Here is a 19,637-nt window from a genome sequence, read left to right as displayed (position 1 = left end):
GTGAGACAATTAATCCGCATATCTGACACGGCTCTGGACAGGTTAAGTGAGGCGCAGATAAATGAGAATAGTCCCTCTCTTTGGCCAACGGCTCATCGGCGTGATTAACGACGGCCTTTAACAATTAAAACCCTGTGAAATCCTTGTTGTGCAGACTTCACAACTCCAAAATTACCATCTTGAGGCCTCTGATCCTGCTGAAAGGAACAACACAGTCTGGTGGTAGAGCTGTTTACCGAGCTCGTCTTCCTGCTTGCACTAACAAGCTGCGAGCTTCCAAATCTCTGAGCTGCAGGAGGCAAATGGATTTCGACATGGAGATGGCGAGCACATAGATTGATCATCTTTGCCATTTGAATAATCAGCTTAGAGCGTAGTGAGAGTGCAACACAAGGGGAGCACACTGTCACTGTCTTATTATAACACATAAAGGTCATTGCTTCAGTCACTGCAACTCCGGTTCATCTGATAGTTTATAAACTTTGCTTACTTACAGCTCACCAGCTGTCGATTTACAGTCGGCATTAAAAGCAGCACTGTGGCAGCTGTGCATGTTTGTGGTTCCAAATGTCAGCAACTGTTTGGACAATGTGGACTTCAATACCCAGAAACCCTGCAACAAATTGATACTGTTATGCCTCACAGCAAAAGAAACCAGATGATGTAATTCCTGTTTGTATTTCACTCTGGTTCAGATTCGTCACTCTCCATGGGTGGATAAATGACCAGACCCGACAGGACAATTTCACTTTGGGGAAATGGGCTGAATCGTCAGCATCCTACCGTGTGATCTGACTGTAAAATTAGTTTTTCTGTGTTTGTTTTTGTCTCTGCTAGGACTGATAATTATTGAGGACAGGATGTGGGAGGATTTATGTGTAGGTGGGCACAAACCTATCAATAGTAGTTTATGATGGGGAGAATTCGACTGGGAGTTAAAAATTAGTTGTTTTTTTTTAAAGGACCAAACTGGTGGTGTCGACTTTTGATAAGAGCTCAACGGCAAGTGTGTGATGATAAAAGATCCCTTACATATTTTGTGTCCAGTGTCAGAGGGATGTTTTTAAATATCAAAGAGGAGATTGAGAACTGACGTCCTGCTTATGGCTGCACAATATGAGGGACACATGGGCTATACGATAACGAATGAATAGTTGTTGTTTTATTGTGGATTTTTGTATTATATGTTGTATTTGTTGCATTTTCAATGTGTTTTGATTGGCTGATTGGCTAACTGGCGCGGAGAAAATGCGCTTCTGGTGTGAATTGCCAGGCGACTGGTAATGGGGGGCTGCAAGACGACTGTGCTGCGCACTAATACCATATATACGATTATTTTTTTGGCTTTTTGCCTGTATTAGATAGGACAGTCCAAGTGTGAAAGGGGGAGAGAGAGGAGACGACACCGCACAGCTGCTGCAGCAAGGACACTGTCCCCGCACTTGGGACACCAGCTCCACCCACTAATGGTGCCCTCAGACCTAGAGTCGTCTCCTTTGGTCTGAATCAGGGACTAATTTTGTCACAAAGTTGTATAATTGCCTAGAGTTGGTTCGTGTTCTCACGGCAGCATTTACAAGAGGACCAGATCAACAGCCTTGCGTGAGAAAGCTGCTCTTGATTGGTCAGAATTTCCATGTGGGAAAAATCCAGGAAGTAAAGCAAACGTTGAAGAAGAGTACACTTGCAAGATAAATGTGACACTTTATAATGTCACAATGGAGGGACAACTACCGCACTTAAGGGGCAAGCGAACTTGAGTTTGATTGAACAAAACCAAACAGGGCAGGTGTGAAAGCACCGTAAGCCACCAGAAACCCCAGAAACTCAATTCAAATCATCTGATCTTGGTGGTAAGTCTAAACTGGATCAAAAAAACCTTTAAACTCAGTGATATCATATCTTATGTTTCCTTTACATTTTTAAGCCAATTTCTGATATATGTGCAACATAAAGAGAGAATTAATGCTCATCTCTATCAACTGACTTTGTGTGAAGATATTCAAGAGCTCTTGACAGGGTTTCACAGCTAATCCAGCAGCAGCACACCCCCGACATCCACTTTTATCATGTCCGGGGCTTTCTGATGGAGTAAAGGCTTATAATTATGAGTGGCAGCAAGATGTAAATGTTTTGTCTGCAGCAGAAGAAAGAGAAGATGAAGTACTGTGACGTTAAGGTCTCAGTACAGTTTCCATCAACTTTTATAGCATCACCTCTTTTTTGATATGCCAACTTTTCCACAAAATCTATCCACAAATGTAAAATCTGTGTAAAAACAAATAGGCGAAAATGCACTTAAAGGCTGAAACAAGTCTACACACAATCATTTTGCACTTGAGACTTCCTGTATGATAGGCCGCAGAGCATTATGTTCCAAAAGACCTTTTAACTCAGAGCTCAATGTCAAGATTTGTTCCCAGCAATACTGAAAATCTTTTCTGGTGCATCTTTAAGGCATTTACCACTGAATATTACTTTGAGAAGAACTCATTTAAAATTCAGACCAGCACAGCCAGACACTTTCTGACACTTATAATAAAAATGTCATTTGGATTCACTTCAGGTCACAGTCTCACAGAGATGAGATTCTCTGACAACAGTCTGACAGAAACACTGCATTAAACAACCGACATGTCTTATTTCTGAGAAACCAGAGGAGCAAGAACTCCATTGTTTAAAATGTTTCGCTCTTTTTACAGTTTCTTAAAGCCAAAACTTTACCACCTCTGTGTAAAAAACCTTCTACAACATCTATTACTGAAATGTTAAGTCAATTGATAAAAAAAACAATCAAGAATTTTACTCATATTAAATGATTTACCAAATAAAATACCAAACATTTTAAAGTTTCAGTATGTGAATATGCAGTTTATTTCCATCTTATATCATTGTAAACTAAATGATGTTGATGATGATGTTCAGTTGCTGCAGACGCTGGCAGAGGTACCGTCTCAGGGGCTGCTGAGTCTGAGGCCGAGGACACACTGCGATTCAAGGCTCTAGCTAATGTTAGCTACATAAACTGAAGGTCCATAAGCTGAACTATTAGCAACATTTTCTCTCCATCTCCGCAACACTTCACCAATATTGACACGTATTTTACTTTATTAATTGTCAGACTCGCTTTGATAAGTCCGCCTTCCTTTTTTTGGTTGGCTTTGCAGTGTAGGCTGTTGTTGCCAATGCTGGAATAGCAACTCACTGCAGGATTCTTCGCCATTAACACTATCCCAGCCAATCGCCTTTGCCAAGATTTTCCGCGATTTATGACAGAACGCTTTCCTGCCTTTGACAAGATATTCCGGCAATCCGTGTTTTGAATGTTATAAGATAGGGAGCGCTGCTACACATCTTGTGAAATAGAACAGCACTGCCGTGTCCAAAAACAAACCAAAAGGAAGATCTGCTGGAAATCGGAAGATGATGTTGTTTACAGAGATGTAGCAGCTTGAAAACTGCACGAAAATGCCAACGCCGACGAAATAAGTTTACAGTTGCACAAGCCGTGGAGACGTTGATGGACTCACGGACAAGACGACCACAGAGGAGACGGAGACAACTGACATGTACATTTGTACAACAGCCAATAGGAACGCCCTCTCTCTGAAATGACCTGTGATTGGCCAAAGTCTCCCGTCTAGGGCTAAATTTCCTAAATCATGAAAGCAGAGCCAAAAGGAGGTGCAGAAGTCTACTGCTCTCACAGTCCATTTCAAATACAGCATGCTCAAAGTCTGTTATGGGATTTTTGCCCAGTGACTCCAAAATTAAACGGCCTACCCCAGCTTTAATAATCCATTTGCTGACCTGTTTTTTGGCATTGCATATATTTAATATATTTTGGATTTGCACTTTTTCCTACTTTGTATTGCAACCGCTACACTACAGTTTCCCTCGGGATAAATAAAGGTCTTATCTTCTTATCTTATCTTACATTAAGCAATTTGGGCACTGAGAACCTGCCATAAGCACTATGCTTATTTTCTGATAATAACAGACTTATAAAAATAAGTTAATCAAAAAATAGCCCATAGATTAATACATAAGTCATTGGTTGTCGCCCTGAGGACACCTTCGAGCTCTGTGTCCAGCAGTATTGAGTATCCCTATGACTGGGAGGACACAACACAACCAAATAAAAACAAAAAAACGACCATGCAGTCCATTTCCTTGAGTTCATAAGAAACGTGGGCAGTGAGGCAAATCTGAAGCCTGATTGTCTTGACTTTTTATCTCATATTTTGAAAGTAAACCTCTGAGGTTTAAGTGAGACTCAGCAGCAGCACTTTAATTTTTTTTGTTTTTATTTTACTCAAAAACAGCAACAGAAACAAAAATAGCCGAGACAGTCACACTTTAAAAGACTGACCACAGAAACCGACTTCAGTAATAACACCAGCAGCGGCTGTCATCGAAGCCTCTGAGAATTTATCAGTAGAAATAAAATACAGATGCAAGAGCAGACAGGTACACGAGCTTCGAAGATGCAATAAGGCAGGTGAGCATCAAATAAAATTATATTGCTGTCAAATCCAAAGAGACATTTGCCACAACTAATACCAGAGGACAACACTCAATCACTGCCAAGAATTCACAGTTTAGCCGAGCGGAGATTTATTCATTTCCAAAATATTACAAGGACGGCGTCAAATTTTTATCATCATGACTCATAATGTCGTGCAAAAGATGATTAATGAGACCGAGATAGGCAATATCCAGACGAGTCTGGAGATTTATCAGCGTTTGATTTGAATAATGAAAAACTGGATAAAATTGCCATAAAACTTTTAATGCAACAGCTGAACTTTGTAGTACCCTGACAAACTGGAGACAGGAGAAAAGGAGTCACCACTCAAAACAAACACACAGAAAGACAACTTTGCAGCTCTGCTTTTTAGCCTCTGTTTTTCAGGTTATACAGCACATTTACTGTAACTGTTTTCGAACAAACAAGTGCCAATAACCATAGTGTACACTAACCACCCAGCGCCAAAAAGCAAACACACAAAGTTAGTGACTAGCTGGTAAACATATGGAGCATTTAGCAACTAAAGATCCAGATATCATTGTCAAGAGTTGGTGGAGACCAAACCAGAGCTAAAACAACACTTCACACTAACATTGCTGCACTTGTGATCCTTGCAAATGAAGTAGGAGATGTCAGATACTGTAATTTGCACACTACTGTACTGCAGCTGGTGAGCGAACTGCAAGACATTCGGAAATGTGCTAATGCCAGTCACAACTGTCAAGGTAACCGCCAGTTAGCAAGGTAGGTCGCTAATAGAACAATAACACTGCATTTCCACTGCATGGCATGACACGGCTCAACTCGACCAAACCACAAAACTAAGCCGTATAATTGACAAAGTGCAGACGATCCTCAGTTTGGTTGCTGATGAAATGATCCAGCCAGTGTCACGTTTAAGATGATGTCACAGCAGTTTCATGCAGCGGTGCTGTGGCGATCAGCTGAGAATCCCGCCTACACTAAGAGGGTTCTACCCGCAGTGGAAAACAAAGTAGAGAAAAGAAGCTGGTACCAAAAGTCAGGTGAATCGAGTCAAACCATGCAGTGGAAATTAGGCATTAGTCACATTTTACTCTTGCCAGTTTGGTGGTAGTCAGTGGGGCAAATTTAGTCGAATTTCAGCCATTGAAATGAATTGACTTTGCTGTGACAACATAATTAATGTGTCTACACTCAGTTTATCAGTCTTTCTACTACCCAATAGCAACAAAAATGATGGCATTGTATGCTTCTGCAAACCACAGCTACATTACATTTGTACATTATTATGTAGCAGATACGTTGAAACTTAACATTTCAACAACAATGTGGTCAGTGTGCCAGGTTTAGGCACAAAAACCACATGGTTATAGTTAGGAAAAGATCATGTTTTGCTTTAAAATACCCAGTTTGAGGGGCCAAATAGCAGCAGGAAAAGCAGCAATGTCTCAATTAAAAAGACACTTTTCATGCTTAAAAAGCAGATGGAAACACAGCGATGACTCGCTACATCCCACCCGGCTTTGTTGGATTTTTTTGCCTGCAACAGTGGTCTGCAACTGTCAGGCATCTCACCTCTGTGTCACGCCATCCACCAACTCTTCCGCCTCCAGTTGACAAAGTCAGCTCATATACTACGTCATTTTAGAAGCATTGAAATGTAACATATTGGTGGTCTGCAGAAATGTACAGTGCCAACATTTTCTTTATATCTTTTACATGTATGTGTTACTTTTCTCCAAATGACCTTCATGAAGGCACCAAATATGGCTGCTGGGAGATTTGTGACATGACTATAAACCCCTCTAAAGCCTTTTCATGTATATGAATATAAACAGACCAACTGAATGTCATGTGAAATGCTGCAAGGTGACAGGGACAGGGACAGGGACAGGGACAGGGAGGACTGGAGCTGCTGTACCTTTGAGATGAGCTCGTCGTGGTTGGCCAGGTGTGCCCGGCAGTGGATGCAGCTGTAGGTGCGATGGCAGCTCGGCAGGTAAGCCTGGAAGGTCTTTGACTTGGTCATCTTCACCATGTCAGTGGGGCAGGGCTCCTCGCTGGTGTCAGGGCTGGCACTGGAAGAGTTGCAGCTCTGCTGGACTTGCTGACAGAAGAAACACTGGAAGATGCAAGCAAAAGCCGTCGTTGTTGTGGAGTGGGTGTGTGGCACGCTCCACACAGACACCACAGGAGAAAATCAAACCTGCAGGGCCAAACGGAAAGAGAGGAGATATGGTGAGAGACACGTCCCATACTTCCTATTTTTAGAGCTCATGATCTTGATTGCATTTCCAATATAAACACAGCTCGTTTGCTCGAGCAATCATTTGATTACAATTATCTAATATGTGATTACAATCGCATGTTGTTGACTCCCAACATGGCTGTGCGGTGATGTAACTTAATGTCATGACACGCCAAACAAACCCTCGTTTATGTAAAAGCCACACAACATGTTTCACTTGGTGACAAACGATTTCAGCGTTCATAGTTTATGTCCTTGTCTTTTCTGTCTCACTGGACCGATGCATGCAGGATGAGATTTTTGTTATCCTCCGAGATAAACGTTCGGTGTTTTTATTTGTTTGTACGGCAGCAAAATCATTTATTATTTACAGAATCCCTCAAAGGGCAGATTTGTGTATCTATAAATTTGTCTTACAGACTTTGTTTTCACTGCGAGAAGAGTTTGTGTTTAGTTTTGCAACAACAGGTTCATAAATGTCCAGCCTTAATGCTTTTAACTGTTGGCATCTATACATCACTGTATCCAACCAAAGTCAAATTTCGGAGTTTATTTAACTGTGTTCATTCACATTTATTGTTGCATTACATACATATATCGAGAAAGTACAACCTTGAACTGCATTTATCTATTTATTCTAATATTATTTGTGTAGTTTTGGCTGTTATTTCTATTCATAATGATTAAGTGATTGTTCTCTACAGCAAGTCAGATGTGGAGAAGGAACATGATTGTTTAGACAATCAGACAGGTTGTAAACGAGTATGAGAGCTGAAACGTTAGAAGGAACCCCCCAGTTAATTGAGCACGTCAAAGCTGAACCAGGAAGTCAGTCTGCAAACTGTAACTCATGTTTACAACAAACAGTCTGAGTAATAGTTTCACTGTTTGCCTTCATTTTCCTTTACAAATAAGTTTGGCTAACCTCAGGGTTTGTTTACAATCTGCCAGATCATCTGACTGCTCGTGTTTGTTTTTTGGCCCGCTGGACTTCTTTTTAGTGATCTCGTTCCCACATCTCTGCAGTGATGAAAGAAGTACTAAGATCTTGTCCATAAGAAAAAACACTGTTAGACCTAAAAGTCATGTATTCAAAATCTTACAAAGTAAAAGTACAAATGTTTTAGCATCAAAATATACTTAAAATACCAAAAGTACAAGTTCTTTTTTCTTTTTTAATTTGCTTTTTTAATTTATTGTCATTGCTTATTGTTATTTCCTAATATTGTATATGTTTTTGTGTGTTTATATTTTATGTATGTATATGTATTTTTCCCCCTTTTACCTTATTTTTTTGACATCTACACGTATGTTAAATAATCCTCAAAAAAAAAAAAAAAAGGGTAAAATCTGCAGAAAAGCTCATATCATTATAATAATTGATGCATTAATGTGTTAATCACCTAACTGTTGCAGTTGGTAAAGGTGGAGCTCATTTTAATGGATTTATATACTGCTAAGTAGCTCACCCTGTAAAAATACATCATAATTTATAAGGGGATTTAAATTTTGTACTCATAATCTAAATCTGTAAAGTGACGGACACCGTAAAACAAATATTTGCCTAATAAATAGAGAAAAGCATAAGTATAAAGTAGCATAGAATGGAAATACACCTTTTAAGTACCTCAAAATTGTACTCGAGTAAATGCGCTACGTTAAATTCCACCACTGGATCTGAGCACTAGTGAGTACAATGTTATCATATCCAATATCTAACTGATTTTATCACAGCAACAATATGTCTCTTGGGCTGTATGCTCTGTGAGTTGACCTTGGGTGTTTTGAAAGATGCCTTTTAAATCAAATGTTTTATTATATTATCATTAATATAAAACTATAGACAAAACTAAGAGAATACAACTCCAGTTGTAATAAACTGGAGTTGTATTTTAAAAGTTACAAACAAGCAAACAAAAAAAGGTGAGCTCTATTATAAAAACACAGAAAATATCTCTGAACAGAAGCTTTATCCTGTTTTACTGCCTGCAGGAGATTCAGCGCCACAGAAACAAATGCATACTGGTTCAGTTCATCTGCAGGACAGACTAGAATAGACGATGAGACAATGCAGCCAAGACACAATGAATGAGGGACTCCGGTTGACAAAAACATCTCTGCAGGTGTACAACTACGCCAAATATGCACCAGAACGTAGACCTGCTTCACCTCCTGCTGCTGTCTGGACTTTGGTGTGGCAAGAAATTTGATTCCAGCTGATCAAATATGATTCATGCTTACACCCATACCAGAAATGTGCATATTTAATCTTTTAAAGCTGGAGAATCAATCTGTTTCCTCAAAAATAAATGTCAAGACGTACCTCATTATTAAAAAATGACAAATAAATCTTAAACGCTGCTGCCTCCATGCTGCCTTTTATGACCCTTTTTATTTATCTCGTCTATTAAATTATCATTATTAATCGTTTTGTTTGTGTCCGTGGTTCGCAGTGAGTGGGAACTAAAAGGCTGTTCCTGTAAACACTGAGATGATGGCTGTTTGGTGTCTTTAAGTGGACACTGAGGTTTGAGGTCTGTTCATAGAGTAAGCCTGTTACTTTTTTATTTTCCTATTGTTTGTTACTGTTACGTTGCATCTTGTTTATTGATCTTTTTTATTCATTTCTGTGTGAAGCACTTCGTGTTGCTCAGAAGGCATCGTGGAAATAAAGCTGAATTTGATCTGAGGTGATTTAACCACATCCAGCTACAGTAACAATTTTACTGAACCTGTTTTAAAGTGTTTTACTTCCTGTTATCTATTTTATTTTTTTATAATATAACATTTTTATTTCCTGTGTGCATTAATCTTTAATTGTTTTACTGTTGTACTATCGTAATTCTTTAGATTACATTAACCTGTACAAAATAAAGTTTAACTACCTGGTAACGCTGCATTAATAGTTTTTTTTTGGCCACTCATGGACAGCAGAACAAGCTATTAACACAAAATCAGACAAATTATGACCACAGACTGTAAAAATAATAGATGTAGTTTCCATGACGTCACCCACTGATTTATGGACTTCTGTTTTTAGCATTTCAGCCGTTGCCATCTTGGGTTTTTTGGAAACAGAAGTGACCATATTTGGGCGAGAGGCTGGCACTGTGGAAGAGCGAGGAGTGGATGTAACTGAGAAGCCAAGGACACTATGACAGCCTGTCACTAAAAGACGCCTTCCCTTAATTATGCGTAACTTTAAGCCTGAATAAAATGTAAACAAGTGAGTAACATAAAAATTCGCCCTCTGTACAGTTGCCATGAAGAGGGAAATTAGCCATAGAGACCACAGTTTTTCCCCACAGTTTTTGTAACAGGCTGTAAAAATGATTTTTTTTTCTGCTACAAAGTTTGGAATTTTAATATGGGGGTCACCGGGGATTGACTCTGATTTGGAGCCAGCCTCAAGTGGCCATTTGAGGAACTGCAGTATTTTGCGCTTCCATGTTGACTTCATTTTTTAGCCCCAGATGTTGCCGCTCAATGATGACCTTATACAGTTTCCACAGATCCTGTGAAAAATAATCTGGCTCTCTAGCTGCTCAATGCTCACCAGCTGGTTGTTAACTTACTTAATTTATCTGTGTGCTTGCAGCGCAAAGTTTAATTCACCGCTAAAAAAACAGAACAGTTTGCTGACTTTAGACACTTTTTAAGATTATTTTTTGGGCATTTCCCCTTTAATTGATAGTACAGCTTAATACAGACAGGTGAGAGAGAGAGAGAGAGAGAGAGAGAGAGAGGGGGGATGACATGTAACAAGGGGGGCTTTTCAAGCTGCATAATTACTACTCCTGATACATAAAGTACGCTATATTTTGCTAAGTCTACTTTAGCTAACTTTTGAATGCAGGATTATATTGCACTGGCTTTTTATAAATCCATTAACATCACTCCATCACTAAGGGAGCGATCACACCGAGATGAAATGCTAGAAACACGAGGCCAGTAAAACCATTGTTTTCCTATGATACGGCGCGTCTGACTGGCGTTCAAGCGTCTTTTTAGACGAGCGTTTTTCTGGCGTCTTTTTAGACGCGCGTCTACAAAAACGTGCATAGACGCTGAAAAGTTAAAATATTTTCAACTTTTTTGAGCGTCAGACGCCAGTAGCTAGCGCGCATTGAATAAGCGCTTCCAGCGTTTCAAGTGTCTTTGAAGCATCCGCGTCTCTAGCGTCTCATTTCTGTGTGATCACCCCCTAAGTTTGAAGCTTCTTCTAAATTAGCTAGTTTCAAACTACTGATTTCCTAAAATAGGTTGCATCATGAAACATAATAAATGTTTTAGCTGCTCAAGACTTCAATGCATATATAAGAAACCCCTAGCGCTGTCCAAGGTAGGATCACAAAATAGCATACTGTTAAAGTTCAATTAATAGCCCAGGCTATTATTTGCTTAAATAACTGAAATCAACAGGCCTATATTTGGGACAGGCCTTTAATTACTTTCACACAAAACTGTCAGCCAAAATCAGGAAATATAATCAAATTGTTTATTTAAACCAGTATGAATAATACTTATTTAAAAATTAGGCTTCAGATTATATATCAATTATGAATCGCTCATTTGATGTAGCTCCGACAGAGGATTATGGCACCAGGTATACCGACACAACGCCACTTTATCCTGTTAAAAATGGTACTCACAACTTGGATTAATTGTTATGAAAACCCCTTTTTTTTCGAGGACCCTTACGAACTAACTTTAAAAAAACTTTATTAAATTAAAACTTTATTAAAAAATAAATAAACCACACCAGACGTCTAATTGAGTCTGATGTGTAATTGTGAAAATGTGTAGCCACACTTAGCTAGTAAAAGGGACAAGACGTTAAATTAAAGTTACACATATCAAAAATTTGTTTCAAAGGGGCAAAAAAAAAATCTTTTGTAAATGTAGGTGTTGTTTTGTGTATTTAGTGTCTACACACATGGAGCAAGATGTGTTTTAAAGTTTAGAGTATTCAGACATTTTAGAATGAGCAGGAAATAGCCAGTTTACGCTAACGTGAAATTAGCTATTTATCTAGTCAAACTGTTATTGACATATTACTTTGTAATTAGAGGCACATTTGTTATCTTTGTGAACTGTGGTTTAACATCTTTAAGAGTAACATCAATATTAGACAGCATTTGTCAAGTTTCATAAAGTTTCAGGCATTTTCTGTTTTACTTTTCACTATAACTGTCATATGTTAGCAAGCTAACGTTGCCCTGCTGAAAAAAACAGCATGGACCGGCATAATGTCTGCTGGTCCATGCTGGTCTGATCGATGCTGTTTTTTTCAGCAGGGTGGCTTTGTCAGTTAGCCACACAACAGTCAAAGCAGCAGTTAGTGGGTGTACAAATTAAGGTAAAACTAATCTCTATGTTACAACTAGCTTGTGAGGTGCAACATGTTTTAATTTAATTATGCATACATCACAATAATAGTACTTTAAGTGAAGGTTGTGAGTACCTGGCTGCAGTGACCGCTGAGTGAATGGCTGCACTGCTGTCATGGATCACCAGTGAGTCGACTATGTTGTGTTTTGTTGTTGATTAAAATTAGACTGGGTGGTGCCATGTATCTGCTCAACCACAGAGGCTTTCACTTCTTATATTTACTACAGAAATATATTAGAAAATATATTTTCTGTGCACCTCATGATCTTTTATTTCCCCCAGGCACAGACCAACCAGACAGTATAAGTCTTTTTTTGGTTGTTTTGTGACTCTTTGTAGTTCCTTTGCATCTCTTTGTAGTTATTTTGCATCTCTTTAAGGTCATTTTGTCTCTCTCTGAGGTGACTATGTGTCTTTTTGAGGTAAATTTTATGTCTTTTTTTCGTCATTTTGTCTCTTTGATGTATAATGTGTCTTTGTTTGGTCATTTTGTCTCTCTTTTAATTTCTTTTGCATCTCTTTGAGGTCACTTTGTGTCGCTGATGTATATTTAGTGTCTTTTTTGGTCATTTTGTCTCTTTGGCGTATAATGTGTCCTTTTTTGGTTGTTTTGTGACTCTTTGTAGTTCCTTTGTATCTCTTTTAGGACATTTTGTGTCTCTTTGACGTATAATGTGTCCTTTTGTTGGTCAATTTGTGTCTCTTTTTGTTTCTTTTGCATGTCTTTGAAGTAATTTTGTGTCTTTTTGACATATATTTAGTGTCTCTTTTGGTCATTTTGTCTCTTTGATCTTTTTTTTTGTTATTTTGCATCTCTTTTTTCTCTTCTTATATTTAGTGTCTTGTTTTGGTCATTTTGTCTCTGTCACATACATTTTGTCATTTTTTTGGTAATTTTGTGTTTCTTTGTAGTTGTTTTGTGTCTCTTTTTAGTTCCTTTGCATCTCTCTGAGGTAATCTTGTGCCCCCCGATGTATATTGTGTCTTTTTTGTCTCTTTGACGTGTTTTTTTGGTTGTTTTGTGAGTCTTTTAGGCATATTTGTGTCTTTGTGGTTGTTTTGTGGCTCTTTGACATATATTTAGTGTCTTTTTTTGGTTATTTGCGTGTCCCTTTTAGATATATTGAGTCTTTTTTTGGTTGTTTTGTGACTCTATGTAGTTCCTTTGCATCTCTTTGTGGTTGTTACGCATCTCTTTTAGGTTATTTTGTGTCTCTTTGAGGTATATTTAGTGTCTTTTTTGGTAATTTTGTCTCTTTCAAGTACATTTTTTTATTTCTTTGGTAAATTTGTGTCTCTTTTTAGTTCCTTTGCATCTCTTCAAGGTCTTTTCGAGTGCCTATGTTAATTTGAGTGACATCTTGCAGGTGACGGCCAGACCCTGACACTTCGGGCCCATGGGCCTGAGCCCGTTCAGTAATAGATCCATTGACAATAATGCATATCATATTACTGAATTATAATAAGTGATGTATACATCACTTAAGTGGCGAAGGTGGGGATAAATTAAATTACTTTGTATACTGTCGGGTAGCTTAACCTGCAAAGATGCATAAGAATATATTGGTTGATTATTTTTTATATTCATTATTTAAATGAACAAACTAACTAAAGCTGTCAAATAAATGTAGTGGACTGAATAGTACAATAAATGCCTCGAAATCTCTGTCGGCCTGATTTTGAGAAGGTCATTCATGCTTTTATTCCATCTCGGTTATATTGTTGCACTGCACTGTACTCAGGGTTAAACCCAAAGACCATCTCACGCCTTCAGCAGGTACAGAACGCAGCTGCTCATCTTTTAACAAACACCATAGAGACAAGATTCCATCACTCCTGTTTCAGCCTGTCTTCACTGGTTACCAGTCAGTTTTGGAATTGAGTTCGAGATTTTACTGATTACCTTCAAAGCACTTCATGGTCCAGCTCCCAGCTACATTGCTGAGCATGAGTCATGGCCTCAGATCCTCAGGCAGAGCTTTGCTGCCTGTTTCTCACAGCTCAAAACTAAAGGTGACCAGGATTTTAGAGTCAGGGCCGTCCGATCTGGAACTCCCTGCCTGGGGATCTGAGGCTTTCAGAGTCAGTGACATGTTTAGAATTACTTGTCAAAATGCACCGGCATTAATCATATCTTATCTTGTTATAGCTATTGCTTTCAATGTTTATATTAGTTTTGGGAATTTCATTTTCATTTTAATGAGTATTGCTGTGTGATTTAAAGGTCCAGTGTGTTGGATTCAGGGGGCAGAAATGCAATATAATACAATAAGTATGTTTACTTTAGTGTATAATAACCTGAAAATAAGGTGTTTTCGTTACTTGAGAGCCGTTAATATCTACATAGGGAGCGGGACCTCATCTGGAGAGACTGCCACCATAGTTCGCACCCCCTTCGCAATGAGCTGAACAGCATCAGAAAAACGCTCATTTTTGACATGAAACTGCTTTATCCTGTGTTTTAACTGATTTAATCACCTGATCAGTTTGTTTCGGAGAGGAGGAGACCTCTGCAGATATTTCAGCTCCTGTTAAAAACCTCCTGCACGTCAGGATCTTAAGTTACCGGAGAAAAAAGGTGGGCACACATTAGCAGGTGCTAGGCTAGTGATGAGCTGAACAGAATCAGGGAAACACTGATTTATAACCTGAAATTGCTTTATTTTGTGTTTTTACCAGTTTTAATTACCTGATCTATTTGTTTTGTAGAAGTAGAGACCTCTGCGGATAATTCAGCTCCTGGTAAAAACCTCATGAACGTCAGGATCTTAAGTTATCAGGAAAAAAGGTGAGCACACATTAGCAGGTGCTTGGCTAGCGATGAGCCGAACAGCATTGCAGAAACGCTGATTTATAACTTGAAATTGCTTTATTCAGTGTTTCTCCCACTTTCAATCACCTGGTTTGTTTGTTTTGCAGAAGAAGAGACCTCTGCGGATAATTCGGCTCACTGTAAAAACCTCTTGAACAATGAACACTGAAGGAATCCTAACTGGGAGTTAGGTGAAGTTTCAGCTGGTCGCAATCTGTAATCCTCACTGCTAGATGCCACTAAATCCTACACACTGCTCCTTTAATGTCATTGCAGTTCTGAAATGTTTTTGTTCCAGTTTTAAACATATAAAGCGCTTTGTTTTTAATGACACTGTATAAATAAAGCTTATTATTCTTATTAAAATGTCGTAGAGTGTAAAGTGGCATAAAATGGGAATACTTGAGTAAAGTACAAAGACCTCAAATTGTAATTGTTTGCTACCTGATACCTGATGATCTGAAAAAGTATTTGTAATTTATAACAAAAGGACAGACATTGTCATAGATGACCTGAGTGTTGAGTTTAGGAAAAAACTCTTTGTCTCATAAATACATTGTCTCTCTCGGCCCACAGGCTCGACACTCACTCTAACCACCAACAAAAGCGTAACAAAGGTTCCACCTTGTTAAAAAAAACTGCGACAATAACTCTGCTGCATCCCTGAGAGTGAAAACACAATGACAACGAGCCCCAGAAGTTTCCAGTCAAGCTCAATGTGCTGCAACAGGAAGAGCAGCAGCGCCGAGACAGAAGCCATCAGCCAGACGAGAAAACAAAGGAGCTTCCGCAACTCAACAGGAAGCAGCCGTGACCTGACGTGAAGCATGGCTGCTCTGCAAACACACACATTTACACAACTGGGAAGGTGCAGAGAGGTGAAAACTGGCGGCCTGCAACCCAGTGACCCCCCCAGGCCAGCCATATTCACATACATATACTGTATAATCTGCACAGGTGCCTGAGGAATAATCCCTGCATGAAAAGGACAAAATCCCCTTTCTGAATTAGCCCAGTTTAACCCGGCTGCACGTGCACGAGGAAAGGTAAACACACACACACAAACAAGAGATTTGAGTGTGTCACACTTCAGCATCATCACCATTAGTGATTATATCAGCTTTGTGCAGTGCATCACACACACACACACACACACACACACACACAGACAAAAGCATGCTGTTATTTGCATTAAGACAGCATGACACGACGCACACACTTGACTTTTTTTCATGAACGCCAAATAAGGACAAGTAAACGTCTGTGGAGCTTTTTCTTTGTTTGTTTTGATCCCCTGTGAAGCCAAGTTCCTCACTTCAGAGCGTCTGACAGCACATGGTCTTATTTGTGTTCACTTTTTATGCTCTTATTTGAGCATTTTCTGTTTATTTCTTCAACTATAACAAATAAAAAATACTTAAAACGATGTCTTGAATCCTACAAAATCATCTCCAGGCACTAGAATTTGTGCTTTCTTTGTTTCAGCCTTCCTCATCACATGGCCATTAGTCAAATTTTGATTTCAACGACGCTGTTTTAAAGGATAAACAGAGGAAAATGAAAAAATAAAGGTGCTATGAGTTGAGTCGACAGGTAACCCAGCAGGAACAGCTGATATTCAAACTGAGCAAAGTGAAAACAAAGAGGCAGCACACTGTGCGTCTCTGGTAACCACTAACAGGAAGAAGTGTCCAGACAAAAGACTCGCTCCAATCACCACTGAATCTAACCCGCAGAACAGCACACTGAACGCAACATGCGGTTTTAGACATTATTTTAATACTCTAAATGACTTAATCTTGACATGACATGATTTGCAACCCCCTCCTCCTCTTCTAAAATGTGTTTATCCCCAACAAAGAGCAACGACGCCAGCTCAAGCGCAACAGTGTCGCTACCAGTATCTGGCTGCTTTTTTTCCCCCCGGATTGTTTGTTTTTCCGAGCCTGATGCAGTCTGTGAATCCAGCACGACACCAGAACCAGGTTTTGTGAGGTAAACATTGCCCTGCTGCTGCTGCTGCTGCTGCTGCTGTACTCACCACCTGGATCAGAGCTGAGCAAAACGCAGCTTGGTGGAAAACTGCCTGCTGAAGAGAGAAAGATGTTTTTCAGTTTGTTGTCTTTTTTAAGTTAAATAAATGATTGTCGTCGTCCCAGGCTCTGGTCCATGTGTGACGCTGCCAGATGGGAACTTATTGTTGTGTCCTTTGGGTGCTGACGGATCTCATTTTTCCCAACACGGGCTTTTGTTGTGTCTTTTGTGTGCGTAATGGACTGGCCTGGTTACTTTGGTACGGAAACGTCACCACGTGGGAGGGAGATGGAGCTGTGATTGACAGCCAGGGCTGACCAATGGCTGCCTGCGCTGCCTTCAGGCTCCCGTGGGAAAGATGGAAACCAGGTTTTAAGTAGCATTTGAGGTGAAAATGAAATGTTTTTATTTCTTTATCCTTTTTTTATTTGTAATTCATTTATTTTTCTATGTGTTTTTAATCATTTTATACTTGTTTGATTGCTATTTAATTATTTATTGCAACTTCCTCATCTTCACTTGCACACATGTATATAAATATATGTATATAGGTGACTGTAAATATTGTTTTATTTGATTTTACTCTATGATAAGATAAGATACACATTTATAAATCTCACAATTGAGAAATTCCAGTGTTGCAGCAGTCAAGAAGAGAAACAGTCAGATTAAAAAAAAAAAAAAAACAAGGCATGCAAAAGATACAAAAATACAAGAAACAGCAATAAATAATAATAAGCAGTGGCCTAAATATTTCTATATATGTTCTCTGTGTGTATATTGTGAAAAAGCAAGTTTGCATTTCATTGTCCACACTGTGTTGAACTCAGAACAAAGACAAACTTTGCACATCTATTTCCAAAAAGGTGCGTAGGAGAGGGACAATAGAACACAACTTTTAGAAAAATAAAACTACCGCACACTTGCAAAAATAATGATTTTAATGCTAAACATTTCAGTGACTACACCTCGATATGGTTTCCCTGATGACGGTCTAGTCACCGAAATGTTGCTGCGTTAAAATCATTATTTTTGCGAGTTAGACAGTGTCTACAAGTTGTGTTCCACACTGTGTTGTAAAATGACAAATTAATCTTCAGCCTTTAATCTATTTGAGATTATTTGAGTGTTAATACACTTTGAAGTTACTATTTATGTGTAATGTATAGGCCCATCATAGCTATTCACTACCATTTATTTTTGACAATTTTTGACTAAACTTAACCTTATCTTAAATTACAGTTATTCCTTGAGTAAATAGCTACATTTACTTCAACTTTATGATATTTTTGGTTGTTAAATTGAGGTATATATTTGTGTTTTTGCTCAGGTTGGGCCTTACGAAACACAGTAACAGAGCTTCTTTTGTATGCTTGCTAAAAATAAAAGGTCTTTTAAACTTGTTCCCCACATGTGTTTCACTTCAGGTTTCAGGTTGTTGACTTCAACAACTGAAACTTGTTGCTAGCGAAGTCCAAAATACATTTTAATTTTTGTAAAACATGAACTCTGATGCATCACATTTAACGTGTTTGAGCATAACAAGCAACAAATTAAATAATATATTTTGGTTTCAGGATAACAAAGCTCTGAAAGTTGTTTTGTTATTGCTGAAGTGCTTATTTCCCATGCGACATGAAGGCGCCACTGAGAGGAGGAGGGAGCGCGCAGATACCCGGATGTGTAAATAAATACAAGATGAGAATATGAATCTGAATCCTCTTCTTTCTCTGATATGAAACATCATTAGTTTTGATTGTCATCCTCGGTTTTCAACATGCAGCTCTCTGTAGCAACCAGAGGAAAAGTCACGTTTGGTTTCTGCACGTTTTTGGTGCATTTTTCACTCAAATTACAATTTGCATGATAAATATTAATATCTATCAGTCTGTGGAAAGATTAAGTGACAATATGAGTTAAAATAATTTAAGAAGAAGCACCCTGACATATTTTATGAGGATGTCAAACACAGCGGATGATGCAATCAGATATTAGAAACACCAAAAAACATGGAAAGGGCAACTTCAGTCATAACTGAGCACCATGGAAACACTGTGGGAATATTATAGGATGCTTATTCCTGAAAAACAACCATACAGCTCTCTGAGCCAAAACAAGCCTGGCCCTATTAGCTAATTTTAGAAACAGATCAATAGATTCCTCGAGTGTTGCTTTAGGCTTTGACATGTGAGCCAGAGCCGAAATTCTTATTTTATTTAAAAGATTAAAAGACACAAAACAGCAGCCTGATCGCCCACACCACCTCCACCACCACCTCCTCCTCCTCCTGCTGCACTGTTCATGTGTCAGTACTGCATCATCCTGACACTGAGCAGAGCCACATCTGAAACATAATGCCATGAATGATGACATTAGTTTATGAAAAAATGGCTAAAAATAAACATTAATCTGGTTCCTACCTCCCAAACAAAAGCCTGCCCTCGTCCTACCCTTGCTGTCCTGTCGTCGAGTACGCGCGTGGACTTAAAGACAACAACAACAACAACAACAACAACAACAACAACAACTCATGGACTGTTTTTTTTAAACTGCCTTTTCATTGAAAAAGAAATATTCACAACGCAGCACGAGCCACTGTCACTGTACAATACCAGCCATATGAACGCATGTAAACACAA

The 19,637-nt window shown here is 38.8% G+C and overlaps 1 long non-coding RNA gene across 1 annotated transcript in view; it reads right to left on the bottom strand.

Annotated features, from left to right (window-relative positions):
- LOC126394108 (uncharacterized) overlaps positions 1–17,402 on the bottom strand; it is a 34,706-nt gene extending 17,304 nt beyond the window's left edge. The window contains exons 1-2 of the long non-coding RNA XR_007570349.1: positions 17,006–17,402; positions 6,435–6,719 (exon numbers count right to left, since the gene is read on the bottom strand). This is a non-coding gene — a long non-coding RNA (uncharacterized LOC126394108). The remainder of the gene's footprint in view (positions 1–6,434; positions 6,720–17,005) is intronic.
- Between the last annotated feature and the right edge of the window lie 2,235 nt (positions 17,403–19,637).

This window comes from Epinephelus moara, chromosome 8, assembly GCF_006386435.1.
Source record: "Epinephelus moara isolate mb chromosome 8, YSFRI_EMoa_1.0, whole genome shotgun sequence".
Taxonomy (NCBI): Eukaryota; Metazoa; Chordata; class Actinopteri; order Perciformes; family Serranidae; genus Epinephelus; species Epinephelus moara.
The sequence above is the reverse complement of the archived record's forward strand: the minus strand, read 5'-3'. Positions and strand labels throughout refer to the sequence as shown.